The following is a 16,916-nucleotide window of genomic DNA, read 5'->3' on the forward strand; positions in this document are numbered from 1 at the left end:
TCTGCGTGGGCCCCATCTCTGCGTGGTCCTTTGGCCCCCTTGGCTCCCCTTTAAGTCACAACGTTGTGCTACTAGGAAGTGACTTTTATTCTAAAAATGAGTTATGTCCCCTTTTCCTCACCATTTTATTTACAAATAACTATAGAAGGCAAAATTGAGCAAAATCGAATATTCCAATTAGCCATGGCTAATTAGGAATATTACAGTCTCCCATGGAAAAATGTTGCTTGTCCTTAAGCAACTGAAGTGATGGATGCTGCAAAATTTTCTCACTCTCCCAAGTGGCATCCTCATTCGGCAAATTCTTCCACCTCACCAAGAATTCCCGGAATGTCCCGTTCCGTAGCTTCCTTTCCCTGAAATCAATAATAGCCTTTGGCTGCAACACCAAATGGCCCTCATCATCCATGGGTGGTAGCTCATCTGTCACTGTCACATGCTGCCCCAATGCCTTCTTCAGGCATGATACATGACAGACGTTACGAATCTTGCTGCCTTGGGGCAGCTCCAACTCATACGCAACCTGTCCAATCCTGCGTATCACCCTGTATGGCCCATAAGACCGAGGCTTGAGCTTCTCAGCCCGCTTCTGCTTCAGTGACGACTATCGGTATGGCTGTAACCATAGGTAGACCAAGTCCCCTACCTCAAACTGTCTCTCGACCCGACCCTTGTCAGCATACAGCTTTTGCTGGTTCTGCGTTGTAGCCATATTATCCTTGAGAGCTCGGAGAATATCCTGACTCTCTTGGATCCAAATCTTGGCTCTCAGAGCCTTGTTAGCACCAAACATCACATCAGCAAAAGATAAGGGATGATATCCATAAAAAGCATAAAATGGTGACATACCAATGGACATGTGATGTGTAGTGTTGTAGCAATACTCCCCCAGATGCAACCACTTCAGCCATGCTCGCTGCTGCCCACTGACATAGTTACGCAAGTAGCCCTCCAGCGACTTGTTAACTATCTCTGTCTGCCCGTCCGTCTGTGGGTGATAACTGGTATCTTAATTTCCATGGGAAATAGTCTAAAAGTCAGATCTACATGTATATAATGTGTGGACATCAGGTTACTTTCATTATACAACAAATGAAGTTACAAGTACATACCAACTAGCTTATCAAAAGTTGGCACAACATGTTCAATAAGCTTCAAAAATACTAGGACACTTGGAATGCTTCTAAATCCATGATAGGGTATCCACCATCAACAACAAACAATAACTAGCAAACATGGTATAGGAAGGAATCTCACTAAGCCACTTGTAGCCACTTCAAAGGGTGCCCAACAAACTAGAATGAATACCACCAAGTCGACCATTAATTTCTCACTTATCTCTTCGCCACATATCCTAGTTCTTTGTCAACCAAATATATCAAACCCTAGTAGATCATTTCATCTCTAGATTTTGGTTGTCACAAACCCTAGCTCCTTCAACCTTCACATCAATACAATTATAACGACTCTAATATAGTCTCATTAACGAAACACAATTATTTGTTGACTCCTATATTCAATTTACAATGATGGGCAGAAGATGATAAATTAGCATATATGAGCAACACCATAAACTACTCTAATCTCTATGTGAATATATGAGCAATTGTATTTTGAGCATATCTCCCAAACGGTAAATCCAAATGGGCTGAAATTTTTACACCAAGTTAATATCATCATAATTCACCTCCACAAAAAATTTCAGTCCAATTGGAGTCACACATCTCGAGAAAATCCAAAAATGGCTGTAGATGATGATGCCTCATTTCTCAAAAACCGTGCATCATTTTGAGCTGAAATTGAGTTGGTGTTTTCATTTCATCCCCATTCATCTCCTGTAAGAATTTCATGGCAAACGGATGTGAGGTTTAAGAGATATGATGATAACATGTTGACTAGGTAAAAGTGCAGTGCAAAAGAGCAGCAAATTAGGGGAAGGGAATGAGAGGGAAGGGAGGTATGAAAAATTATGGGAAAAATGTGGGGCATAGGTATGGGTGTTAGGAAAATAACAGAAGTGGAATTTCTCAAAAATAGTGAGAAAAAGGGGGGAAGAAGGTCAAAACACAGACCTAGTGTAAAAGCGCAACAGATTTCTAGTGTTTTTTGTAAAATAAGAAAATGAAAGGATTTTGATGAGGGGAATGATGGAGAATGGCCAATGAAGGATGATGAAAGAGGTATAAAATTAAAACGAAGACCTTTGACTCCTGAATGAAGCTATGAATTTTAGGTTACTCATGTATAATTTCAACTTATCCAACTTAGCAAGTTACGAAGACAATGCTCACATCCAACCTTAGTCGTAAAATTAAACAACTAAGCAACAAATTTTACATCTTGACATACCATAACATCTGGCATGCCTAATAATCCCTTGGCACTTTGTAGCACGTGTTAGCATCCCTCGCATTTATTAGCATGCTTTGGCATTCCCTAGCACTCCCTGACACTTAGCACACCTCGTACTCTCTAACTAACACTCCCTGTCACACTTTTATTCATTCATTTCCATGCATTTGAAACTACTGCTCCCTTGTGTTTCCCTGGAACTTGGCCCTAACACTCCCTTGCATGTGTTGGCGCCACACCCTGGCGCCTAGAACCTCTTGGCATGCCTAAAATGCCTTGGAACTGTCTAGCATGTGTTAGTACTTCTTGGCATTCCCTGGAACACCTTGGCACTCCCTAGTTGTCATGCCCTCATAGATAGCCTTACTTTTTTGGCGACTTGGGAACCCAACCATGTCATTAACAAAACAATGTTGTGCCCAACCCAAATTCTCCCTTTGTCTGAAACTACTTTGTACACACCTTATCACAACAATAGGCTTGCCTCCTGCAAGTCCTATTCTGAACTTATCCTAACACACGTCGTCCTTGGGGCACTTGGAATTCACTGACACTTCTTGGCACACATCACTCTTATTTGTTCATTTCCAAGCATTTTGACCTAGTTCTCCCTTGTGATGCCTTGGCACTAGCTAGTATACCTTTTCACTTCCTCCTTAGCACACCTAGAACTCACTGACAATTCATTTCCATGCATTTCAAATGAGTACTCCGTTGTGTTTCCCTGGCACTTGGTCCTCACACTCCCTAGCATGCATGGATAAAATATTTACAAAATTTGCCCATATCCTACTATCTAGGGTTTTGTTTTTGACTTACTAAAAATGTGATAACTGAAGAGATAATCATGGGATATGATAGAAAAATCCTCAAATTTCATTATCCAAATAGATTTGAGGTAAACCATGCCAAGTTGGAGGTCCACCAAGTCGAATTTCAAAAAGTTCTAGAACACTGTCATCAGTTATGGCCTAGTAGAATTGTGAAATGGGTCTCAAAGTGCCACCTTTAATTCGAAGACAATAACTGCTGTGTAAAAAATGAGAGAGGCTTTTGTTTTTGGATATGTTATGAACAGAAACCTCCTCCCGTTTTCAAAAATACTTTCCCATTTTTTCATAATCCAAGCTTGAAGTTGGTCGCACAGAAATGCAACAAATCATGGCAGAAGCGCAGCAAATAGTAGACTTGAAATTTTGATGACTTGAATTGGGTTTTGAGTGATGCTGAAGACCTGTGAAGAAATTTGGAGATTTCCACTACACAGTGGAGCCTTTAAACCATGCAAAAACATCATTTTAGCCTCTTCAAACTTGATTCCAAAACTGATTGTCCATAAGCGCATCGATTAGAGCAATAAAGAAGAAAAACTCATATCTCCTTAACCATGTCACCTGTGAAAAAACGAAAAGAGGTTATTGTGCTTGGTTCCATGGTTAACGAAATCCTCCCTTGGTTTTCCAAAATTCATCTCCATTTGGTCATAAATATCTTTTGAAAATGATGGTAAAAAACATAGTCAAAAGCGCAACAACTCTCCTGTAGCAATTGTATTTTGAGCATATCTCCCAAACGGTAAATCCAAATGGACTGAATTTTTTATAGAAAGTTAATATCATTCTAATTCACCTCCAAAACTAATTGCAGCCCAACTGGAGTCACACAACTCGAGAAAATCCTAAAATGGCTGTAGATGACGATGCCTCATTTCTTGAAAACCATGCATCATTTTGAGCTGAAATTGAGTCGGTGTTTTCATTTCATCCCAATTCATCTCTTTTAAAAATTTCATGGCAAACGGATGTGAGTTTTAAGAGATATGACGAGAACATGGTGACTAGGTAAAAGCGCAGTGCAAAAGAGCAACAACTTAGGGGAAGGGAATGAGAAGGAAGGGAGGTAGTAAAAATTATGGGAAAAATCTAGGGGATAGGTATGGGTGTTAAGAAAACAGTAGAAGTGGAATTTCTCAAAAATAGTGAGAAAAAGGGGGGGAAGAAGGTCAAAACACAGACCTAGGGTAAAAGCACTGTAGATTTCTAGGGTTTTTTGTAAAATAAGGAAATGAAAGGATTTTGATGAGGGGAATGATGGAGAATGGCCAGTGAAGGATGATGAAAGAGGTATAATCTTAAAATGAAGGACTTTGACTCCTGAACGAAGCTATGAATCTTAGGTTACTCATGTATAATTTCAACTTATCCAACTTAACAAGTTACAAAGACAAGGCTCACATTCAACTGTGGTCGTAAAATTAAACAACTAAGCAACAAATTTTACATCTTGACATGACTAGCTGAAATGCTCATAATCGAATGCCTAAAATGAGGAGGCTCCTCTCTCCTTTATAGCATTGGCCTCTCTGAATCCCAAGGCTCACCTCCTCCAACGTAATCTTCTCTTGCCACGTGTTCCTTTTCCCATTTGCGCAGTCCCTCCAAGTGTCTGCGTGGGCCCCATCTCTGCGTGGTCCTTTGGCCCCCTTGTCTCCGCTTTAAGTCACAACGTTGTGCTACTAGGAAGTGACTTTTATTCTAAAAGTGAGTTATGTCCCCTTTTCCTCACCATTTTATTTACAAATAACTATGGAAGGCAAAATTGAGCAAAATCGAATATTCCAATTATCCATGGCTAATTAGGAATATTACAGTCTCCCCTGGCAAAATGTTGCTTGTCCTTGAGCAACTGAAGTGATGGATGCTGTAAAATTTCTCACTCTCCCAAGTGGCATCCTCATTCCGAAAATTCTTCCACCTCAACAAGAATTCCCGGATTGTCCTGTTCTGTAGCTTCCTTTCCCTGATATCAATAATAGCCTCTGGTTGCAACACCAAATGCCCCTCATCATCTGTGGGTGGTAGCTCATCTGTCACTGTCACATGCTGCCCCAATGCCTTCTTCAGGCATGATACATGAAAGACGTTATGGATCTTGCTACCTTGGGGCAGCTCCAACTCATACGCAACCTTCCAATCCTGCGTATCACCCTGTATGGCCCATAAAACCGGGGCTTGAGCTTCTCAACCCCCTTCTACTTCAGTGACGGCTGTCGGTATGGCTGTAATCGTAGGTAGACCAAGTCCCCTACCTCAAACTGTCTCTCCGCCCGACCCCTGTCAGCATACAGCTTTTGCTGGTTCTGCATTGTAGCCATATTATCCTTGAGAGCTCGGAGAATATCCTGACTCTCTTGGATCCAAATCTTGGCTCTCAGAGCCTTGCTAGCACCAAACATCACATCAGCAAAAGATAAGGGATGATATCCATACAAAGCATAAAATGGTGACGTACCAATGCACATGTGATGTGTAGTGTTGTAGCAGTACTCCCCCAGATGCAGCCACTTCAGCCATGCTCGCTGCTGCCCACTGACATAGTTACGCAAGCAGCCCTCCAGCGACTTGTTAACTATCTTTGTCTGCCCGTCCGTCTGTGGGTGATAACTGGTATCTTAATTTCCATGGGAATATAGTCTAAAAGTCAGATCTACATGTATATAATGTGTGGACATCAGGGTACTTTCATGATACAACAAATGAAGTTACAAGTACATACCAACTAGCTTATCAAAAGTTGGCACAACATGTTCATTAAGCTTCAAAAATACTAGGACACTTGGAATGCTTCTAAATCCATGATAGGGTATCCACCATCAACAACAAACAATAACTAGCAAACATGGTATAGGAAGGCATCTCACTAAGCCACTTGTAGCCACTTCAAAGGGTGCCCAACAAACTAGCATGAATACCACCAAGCCGACCATTAATTTCTACTTATCTCTTCGCCACATATCCTAGTTCCTTGTCACCCAAATATATCAAACCCTAGTAGATCATGTCATCTCTAGATTTTGGTTGTCACAAACCCTAGCTCCTTCAACCTTCACATCAATACAATTATAACGAATCTAATATAGTCTCATTAACGAAACACAATTATTTGTTGACTCCTATATTCAATTTACAATGATGGGCAGAAGATGCTAAATTAGCATATATGAGCAACACCCTAAACTACTCTAATCTCTATGTGAATATATGATAAAAATTAGATCCTCAACTACAGAAATTGTGGATAGCAATGTACTTCATTTCTACAAACAATAAAGTTATAGGAACAGGGCAATTAGCCTATGACAAGTTGGTACATGTTGTTCACGCTTGTCATAGGATAGGACACTTCAAATGTTTCCAAACACTAGCTAGGGCATCCACCATCAACAAGAAACCATAACTAGTGAAGATGGCCTAGCAAGGCATCACACTAAGATACTTTTAGCCACTTCAAAGAGTGAACAAAAAATTTGCATGAATACCTACAAGTCCACCCTTTATTCCCCACATGCATAGCCCGACGAACCATAGGTGCAGAAAAGGGTGTACATTGCCTATGTGCAGGTTGATGGGGGATGTGAACCAGGAGGTTGGAGGATTCAAGGGTTTGATATAAGTACTTGGAGCATACTTGGCAAGGTCAAAGAGTAGCAACAACTCTTCGAGCCGTAGGATTCTGAGAACGTCTCTTTCCGGTTGAGTAAGATGCCCTGGAGGTAGTGGCATAGGTTGAGGGATCGCAAGTGCAGAGAAGGGTGTGCATTCTTGGGTGCAGGTTGATTGGGGGTGTGAGCCTATAGGTTGGAGGTTCCTACGTTTTGGCACCTTAGTATGTTAATGGTACTAGATGTGTATGCGGATTTGGCCTAGTTATTACCCAATGGTGTCGAATCCCCAACGCGGGGATGACCCATTGTTGAAAGAAAAAGAACAATGTGGACCCCTGGAATGCTTCCAAACCCTAGCTAGGGTATCCACCATCAACAAAAAACCATAACTAGAAAACATGGTTTGGCGAGGCATCACAGTAAGCCACTTGTAGCCACGTCAAAGGGTGCACACCAAACTAGCATGAATACCAGCAAGTCCATCATTAATTTCTCACTTATATCTTCCAAGTCCTCTAGGGGATTTTCTAAGTTTACATTATAAAATCTCTTCCATCAAGGGCCTGATTGGGGGCTAGGATGCATTATAGGTGTTTAGGGCAAGTCTAAATACAGTTACAAATCTTCGTTACAAGTAGATTTGATTAAAGGAGTAAAACAATCAAAATGTTTGCCAAACTTTCTGAATTTTCTTTAATTTCTTGAATCATATGCCTAATCTATAAGATAAGGTATCGGATTTGAGCATTCACTTTCCATCTTGTACACATGTAAAGAGATAAATCCTGCAGTGATGCTCTCTACATTAATGGGCTTGAAGTGTTAGACAATTCACATGATGAGGATTCTTGTTGTCCAAGCTGAACATATAGTGCACGGATGCTCTTACTCAACGCATATGCTCCAATGCGATATAATATTTACTTGGTCAAATATCCTTTAGGCCAAAATTCCATATTTGATTCCCCACAAGAATGTTAAAGGGGAATGTTGTGGATGTGTTGGCGATTTCTTATTTTTGTTGCCAAGCAATTCTTAAGGTGGATGGTTTTGAGTTGGCTGCTCTGCCTAACATATGATCCTCATGGAGATATGCTAATTATTGCCACCTTATTACCTTTTGGAGAAATATTGGCAAAGCTTGACGTAGGGATGCAATGACCCTTGGATGTAATTCATTAGACAACCTTAGTTTAAGGCTATGGACCACATTATTGTTAGTGGGCGCCCACTAACACTAATGTGGCCCATGGCCTTAAACTAAGGTTGTCTAATGAATGACATCCAAGGGCCATTGAAATATACAAGAGAAAGAGTGAGGCTCTCACTCTCCAAGGGGTACACATGTCAAGAGATCAATCCTCAAGTGTTGGACTCTCCAAGCATGGGTTCCAAATGTCAAGCACTTTTCATAGAAAGGATCCTTGTTGTCTGATTCAAGCATCCAATCATGCAATCATCTTACTCAACAAATTGTACTCACTATTATATTAAATTAGCATTTGTACCCAACATTAGAAACTTCTTAATTTCCATGGGAATATACTTTAAAAGTCAGATCTACATGTATAAAATGTGTGGGCATGAGGGTACTTTCGCTATACAACAAATGAAGTTACAAGTACATACCAACTAGCTTATCAAAAGTTGGCACAACATGTCCATTAAGCTTGAAAAATACTAGGACACTTGGAATGCTTCTAAATCCTAGATAGGGTATCCACCATCAACAACAAACAATAACTAGCAAACATGGTATAGGAAGGCATCTCACTAAGCCACTTGTAGCCACTTCAAAGGGTGCCCAACAAACTAGCATGAATACCACCAAGCCGACCATTAATTTCTCACTTATCTCTTCACCACATATTCTAGTTCCTTGTTACCCAAATATATCAAACCCTAGTAGATCACGTCTTCTCTTGATTTTGGTTGTCACAAACCCTAGCTCCTTCAACCCTCACATCAATACAATTTAACGACTTTAATATAGTCTCATTAACGAAGCACAATTATTTGTTGACTCCTATATTCAATTTACAATGATGGGCAAAAGATGCTAAATTAGCGTATATGAGCAACACCATAAACTACTCTAATCTCTATGTGAATATATGGTTAAAATTAGATCCTCATTTACATAAATTGTGGATAGCAGTGTACTTCATTTCTACAAACAATAAAGTTAGAAGTACAGGACTATTAGCCTATGACAAGTTGGTACATGTCGTTCATGCTTGTCATAGGATAGGACACTTCAAATGTTTTCAAACACTAGCTAGGGCATCCACCATCAACAAGAAACCATAACTAGTGAAGATGGCCTAGCATGGCATCACACTAAGATACTTGTAGCCACTTCAAAGAGTGAACAACAAACTCGCATGAATATGTACAAGTCCACCCTTGATTTCCCACATGCATAGCCCGACGAACCTTAGGTGCAGAAAAGGGTGTACATTGCCTATCTGCAGGTTAATGGGGGATGTGAACAAGGAGGTTGGAGGATTCAAGGGTTTGATATATGGACTTGGAGCATACTTGGCAAGGTCAAAGAGCAGCAACAACTCTTTGTGCCGTAGGATTCTGAGAATGTCTCTTTCCGATTGAGTAAGATGACTTGGAGGCAGTGGCATGGCTTGAGGGATCGCAAGTGCAGAGAAGGGTGTGCATTCTTGGGTGCAGGTTGATTGGGGTGTAAGCCTATAGGTAGGAGGTTCCTAAGGTTTGGCACCTTAGTATGTTAATGGCACCAGATGTGTACACAGATTTGGCTGAGTTATTACCCAATGGTGTCAAATCCCCAACTCGGGGATGACCCATTGTTGAAAGAAAAAGAACAATGTTGACACCAGGAATGCTTCCAAACCCTAGCTAGGGTATCCACCATCAACAACAAACCATAACTAGAAAACGTGGTCTAACAAGGCATCACGCTAAGCCACTTGTAGCCACGTCAAAGGGTGCACTCCAAACTAGCATGAATACCACCAAGTCCATCATTAATTTTCTCACTTATATCATCCAAGTCCTCTAGGAGATTTTCTAAGTTTAAATTATAAAAGCTCTTCCAGCATAGTGATCCAAGGATCCACGTGAATAATACGGGCCTAATTGGGGACTAACATGAATTCTAGGTGTTTTGGGCAAGTCAAGCAAGCTAGTTTGTGTCCAATGTGAAATAAGGAACCTCAATTAGTAAAAGAAGTTATCTTTTAGTGAAGCAAAGCTACAAAGGGGAGGCCCGTTTGTCTAATTTCTTTAATTTCTTGAATCATGTGCCTAATCTACAAGATAAGGTATCGAATTCAAGCGTTTAGTTTCCAACTTGTACACATGTAAAGAGATAAATCCTCCAGTGATGCTCTCTACATTAATGGGCTTGAAGTGTTAGACAATTCACATCATGAGGATTCTTGTTGTCCAAGCTAAACATATAGTGCATGGATACTCTTACTCAACGCATATGCTCCAATGCGATATAATATTTACTTGGTCAAATATCCTTTAGGCCAAAATTCCATATTTGATTCCCCACGAAAATGTTAAAGGGGAATATTGTGGATGTGTTGGCGATTTCTTATTTTTGTTGGTGGATGTTGTTGAGTTGGCTGCTCTACCTAACATATGATCCTAATGGAGATATGCTAATTGTTGCCACCTTATTACCTTTTGGAGAAATATTGGCAAAGATCAACGTAGGGATGCAACGACCCTTGGATGTCATTCATTAGACACCCTTAGTTTAAGGCTATGGACCACATTATTGTTAGTCGACGCCCACTAACACTAATGTGGCCCATAGCCTTAAACTAAGGGTGTCTAATGAATGACATCCAAGGGCCATTGCAATATACAAGAGAAAGAGTCAGGCTCTCACTCTCTAAGGTGTACACATGTCAAGGGATCAATCCTCAAGTGTTGGACTGTCCAAGCATGGGTTCCAAATGTCAAGCACTTCTCATAGAAAGGATCCTTGTTGTCTGATTCAAGCATCCAATCATCCAATCATCTTACTCAACAAATTCTACTCACTATTATATTAAATTAGCATTTGTACCCAACATTAGAAACTTCTTAATTTCCATTGGAATATATACTCTAAAAGTCAGATCTACATGTATAAAATGTGTGGACGTCAGGGTACTTTTGTTATACAACAAATGAAGTTACAAGTACATACCAACTAGCTTATCAAAAGTTGGCACAACATGTCCATTAAGCTTGAAAAATACTAGGACACTTGGAATGCTTCTAAATCCTAGATAGGGTATCCACCATCAACAACAAACAATAACTAGCAAACATGGTAGAGGAAGGCATCTAACTTAGCCACTTGTAGCCACTTCAAAGGGTGCCCAACAAACTAGCATGAATACCACCAAGGCCACCATTAATTTCTCACTTATCTCTTCGCCACATATCCTAGTTCCTTGTCACCCAAATCTATCAAACCCTAGTAGATCATGTATTCTCTAGATTTTGGTTGTCACAAACCCTAGCTCCTTCAACCCTCACATCAATACAATTATAACGACTCTAATATCTCTATTAACGAAACACAATTATTTGTTGACTCCTATATTCAATTTACAATGATGGGCACAAGATGCTAAATTAGCATATATGAGCAACATCATAAACTACTCTAATCTCTATGTGAATATATGGTAAAAATTAGATCCTCAACTACAGAAATTGTGGATAGCAATGTACTTCATTTCTACAAACAATAAAGTTAGAATTACAGGCCAATTAGCCTATGACAAGTTGGTACATGTCGTTCATGCTTGTCATAGGATAGGACACTTCAAATGTTTCCAAACACTAGCTAGGGCATCCACCATCAACAAGAAACCATAACTAGTGAAGATTGGCTAGCAAGGCATCACACTAAGATACTTGTAGCCACTTCAAAGAATGAACAATAAACTCACATGAATACCTACAAGTCCACCCTTGATTCCCCACATACATAGACTGACGAACCTTAGATGCAGAAAAGGGTGTACATTGCCTATGTGCAAGTTGATGGGGGATGTGAACCAGGAGGTTGGAGGATTCAAGGGTTTGATATGGGGACTTGGAGAATGCTTGGCAAGATCAAAGAGCAGCAACAACTCTTCGAGCTGCAGGATTCTGAGAACGTCTCTTTCCGGTTGAGTAAGATGCCCTGGAGGTAGTGGCATTGGTTGAGGGATCGCAAGTGCAGAGAAGGGTGTGCATTCTTGGGTGCAGGTTGATTGGGGGTGTGAGCCTATAGGTTGGAGGTTCCTACAGTTTGGCACCTTAGTATGTTAATGGTACCAGGTGTGTACGTGGATTTGGCTAAGCTATTACCCAATGGTTTCGAAGCCCCAACTCGAAGATGACGAATTGTTGAAAGAATAAGAACAATGTGGACACTTGGAATGCTTCCAAACCCTAGCTAGGATATCCACCATCAACAACAAACCATAACTAGAAAATTTGGTCTAGCGAGGCATCACACTAAGCCACGTGTAGCCACTTCAAAGGGTGCACACCAAACTAGCATGAATACCAGCAAGTCCACCATTAATTTCTCACTTATATCATCCAGGTGCTCTAGGAGATTTTCTAAGTTTACATTATAAAAGCCCTTCCAGCATAGTGATCCAAGTACCCACGTGAATAGACCAGGGCCTAATTGGGGACTAACATGCATTCTAGGTGTTTCGGGGAAGTCATGCAAGCTAGTTTGTGTCCAAGGAGAAATGTTGGTTAAACTTGATGTAGGGATGCAATGACCCTTGGATGTCATTCATTAGACACCATTAGTTGAAGGCGATGGACCACATTATTGTTAGTGGGTACCCTCTAACACTAATGTGGCACATAGCCTTAAACTAAGGGTGTCTAATGAATGACATCCAGGTTGATTTGGGGTAGCATCGAATGTGCTCTAGCCACAAAATTTGGTGGAGAGGTTGGGGCACATGAGATCTCCAATATCCAGAAATGGTTTGGATAAATTCTAAACAGATCAGGAGATATTAAAATAATTAATATTTTTAATAGAGTCCCTAAGTCTAAACTTAGGGAAAATAAAATATTAATGTGTATTAATATGAATCTGTGTTAGAGTGGTCCAAAAGACATGGATCAAGCAGATCTAATCTTAGCCATTAATTAAGGACTTAATCTCGGCCGTTGAATCATTAAGAGTAAAGGTATAAGAGGAGTCCTGAGGGTTAATTGGAGGGGTACGCCAGATTAGTCATTCTATTCCTTAGAGCGGGGTTTGCTAAGAGAGATAGAATCAGTGATCGGGAGATCTGCTGAGGGGCATTGAGTACAGAGAGACAGAAAAGCAGAGATAGCAGCAAAGCAACCAGAGAGAGAGACGCAGGAGCAACCAGTGCTCGCGCAGGGCGACGTAGAGGCAGCTATGTGTTGCGCAGAGCACCAGAGGGGCCAGCGTAGCTGACGCAGAGGCTTAGAGAGTTGACGTAGGGCCGACGCTGTGCTAGGAGAGGCTGACATAGTCCAGATTGGGTAAATGTTGGGGTTTTAGGGGCAAATTGGTGCTGAGTAGCTGCCGGAAGGATTATCCAGGGTTTCAGCCAGTAGATTTGTCTGAAACAGAGAGGTATTACTGCTAAGGAAATTCTCTGTTGGGTAGGCCAGTTTCGGCTCCCATATTGTACTCTGATATTGCTTAATAAGAAAACCCTCAGATAGCTACACTGTTTTTCCACATTGGGTTTTTCCGGGGACATTGGTCCAAAAATAATGGTGTCATATGGTGTATTTGTTTCTGTTTCTTTTAGTTGCTGATCTGTAATATGTTGAGCATGCACTAGTGTTTATTTTCAGTATTTACATTGTAAATCACTTGTTAAGTGAAATAACAAGTAGGTAGGAATAAATCAGATAAAGTGCATGGAGGGTTTCTAACTTAAGTTAGAAACTTCAACATGGTATCAGAGTGTGATTGCAAATCATAGGAGAACTAAGAGACATTAGCCGAGCGGAGCAATAGCAACAGAATACAACTGTCCCGAGGTGACAGAAGTTGTTTCTAGTAGCGTAGAAGCTAGAAAGTGTAACGCGGAGCCAGCCAGAGCCACGGAGAAGAAGCTGGAAACTGCGCAGAGCCTCAGAAAGGCAAGCGTTGTTGATGCAGAGGGCCAGAGGGCTGATGCAGGGCATCCCAGGGCTGACGCAAACCCATCCGGGGTGACGCAGAGCCAGCGTGGGGCAGAGAAGGGCTGACGCAGTTCACAGAGAGGCAGTTGCTGGGGTCTAGAAGGCTGCATGAACATTGCAGAGTGGAGTTGGTGAGGTACTGTAGTCAGAACAATACTTGACAGAGCAAGGCTAGAGGAGTTGTTACCGAGGGTTTCTAGCCGAGGAACCTGGATCAACAGTGTAGTTGCACAAGACGATCAGAGTAGGGGGTATCTCGACAAGCGGCAGGAGAATTTCTAGGAGGGAAATCATGACTCAGAGGGAGTCCAGAAGAGAACTTCCAGACGAGAAGTAGAGACTCAGAGGAGTCGAATAGAGAAATTCCAGGAAGTAGAGGAGCGTCATGGCACTACACGGGGTAAGAGACCAGGATAGAGTGGACAGAGCATCGAACTTCGCAGTCTGGAAGGCCAGAATCTTATCAGTGCTTGACAGGAATCGTGTCAAGAACTCCGCCTTGAAGATTATAGCTATCCCAGCCTACCCAAATGAGAACGACAAGTACGAGGAGGCAATGGCGAGGGCCAAGTGCATTATCCTTGACAGGGTCTAGGATCATGTGGTACCACATATAGTCGAGAAGGAAACGACAGTTGAGATGTGGGAGGCTCTCAAGAACCTGTACCAACATACTTCTGTACAGAGAAGAATGCTGCTCCAGAACCAAATGAGGTTGTATCAAATGAAGAAGAGTCAATCGATTGACACCTTCCTCGGAGGACTGAATGAGATCCAAGACTAGTTTACTGCTATAGGAGCGACTCCGGATCATGAGCTTGTGGTGAGGACAACCCTGAATGTTGTCTCAGAAGAGTGGGAAGTGTTTGTCCAGAGCATCTTGGGCAGAGGGACTCTCCTACCTTGGAACGAGATGTGGGCAACTCTTCGCTAGGAAGAGATCAGACGGCAGTCGAAGACAGGTAGTAGCAGCAAAGGGATCAAGGTCAAGGAGGAGGAGGAGGATGTGGCCCTAGCATTTGAGGAAAAGCAGGAGAAGCGGAAGAAGAAAGATCTCTCCAAGATCAAGTGCTTCCACTGTGGGGAGATGGGTCATTATGCGACCCAGTGCCCAATGAAGAAGAGTAAGGGAGAGTCTTCCGAGTCTAAGGCAGTGCCAGCACGGGCAGAGAAGGAAGTTTTGATAGACGATGACTGTGCCATGAGTGCACACGCACTACTTGAGAAGAAGTGGGGAGACATCGAGCTGTAGTCAGGCAGACTACAGGCAATGAGGGGCAGAATCCTCGAGGTATCGAGCCTCTTGGATTAGACCTTGCTACGGGAGACCCGACGAGGAGTAGCAGGACTGGCTGAGTGGGTAGGTACGGATGCGGATGGAGCAACAGAGAGAGCTACAGTGCAGGAGACCTGAGACAGCGCAAAGCTAGCTGGATGCAGTAGTGCGAGAGGCACAGGAGTGTTGCACCAGTGCAGGAAGGCACAACGAGGTGTGCAACGGTGCGAGATGCAGGGAGTTGTTGCAGCAGCGCAGAAGTCAGAGAGAGGGAGCACTTGTCAGCGACAGAGGTAGCTTCAACATTAGTGGGTGTTTCTAGCCCATCGGGAGGTCAGTTGGAGGATCAGTTACCTACTTCTCAGTAATTGAGTTGCAGTGCAACAATGGGCAACACGATGCAACATTATGAGAGGAGGTGCAGCGCATATGCAGTGCTAGGAGGAAGGACCAACAACAGCACGAATGCAGAGGGAGCTGTAGTACAGATGCAGCAGTGGCAGCGGCAGAACCATGGGCAGTAGTACAGGAGGCAACAATGCACAGGATGTTGGGAAGGAAGGCCCAGCATCAGCACAGGTATCGATGCCAGATGATCAAAGTATTACTCAGTGAGGTGTGTTGCTAGAGCACAGTCCTCGCTAAGAGGGAGTGTTGATTTGGGGTAGCATCGGATGTGCTCTAGCCACAAAATTTGGTGGAGAGGTAGAGAATCAGAGATAGCGCCAGGACAACAGCAGAGAAGCCAGAGAGAGACACGGGAGCAACTAGTGCTCACGTAGGGCCACGCAAAGGCAGCTAAGTGGTGCGCAGAGCACCAGAAGGGCTAGCGTAGCTGACGCAGGGCCTCCTGGGCCTGGCGCAGGCCAAGATAGGCTGATGCAGGGCAAAATTTGGGCTAGGAGAGGCTGACACAGTCCAGATTGGGCAGATGCTGGGGTTTCAGGGGTAGATTGGTGCTGAGTAGCTGCCGGAAGGATTATCTAGGGTTTCAGCCAGTAGATTTGTCTGAAACAGAGAGGTATTACTGCCAAGGAAATTCTTTGTTGGGTAGGCTAGTTTCGGCACCCAGATTGTACTTTGATATTGCTTAATAAGAAAACCCTTAGATAGCTGCACCGGTTTTCCCGCATTGGGTTTTTCCAGGGACATTGGTCCAAAAATAATGGTGTCATATGGTGTATTTGTTTCTGTTTCTTTAGTTGTGATCTATAATATGTTGAGGATGCACTAGTGTTTATTTTCATATATTACATTGTAATAACTTGTTAACTAAAATAACAAGTAGGTAGGAATAAATCAGATAAAGTGCATGGAGGGTTTCTAACTTAAGTAAAGTTAGAAACTTAAAAAATCCAAGGGCCATTGCAATATACAGATAAAGAGTCAGGCACTCTCTCTCCAAGGTGTACACATGTCAAACATCAATCCTCAAGTGTTGCACTCTCCAAGCATGGGTTCGAAATGTCAAACGCTTCACATAGCCAAGGATCCTTGTTGTCTAATAACAAGCATCCTTATTACCTTTTGGAGAAATGTTGGCAAAGCTTGATGTAGGGAATCAAGACCTTAGGATGTCATTCATTAGACACCTTTAGATGTCATTCTTAGACATCCAAAGTCATTGCATCCCTACTGTCAAGCATTGTCCAAAATTTCTCCAAAAGGTAATAA

This window comes from Pinus tabuliformis, chromosome 4_2 (genome assembly GCF_031772625.1).
Source record: "Pinus tabuliformis cultivar Carrire ecotype Pingquan chromosome 4_2, CPIR1, whole genome shotgun sequence".
NCBI classification, from domain to species: Eukaryota; Viridiplantae; Streptophyta; class Pinopsida; order Pinales; family Pinaceae; genus Pinus; species Pinus tabuliformis.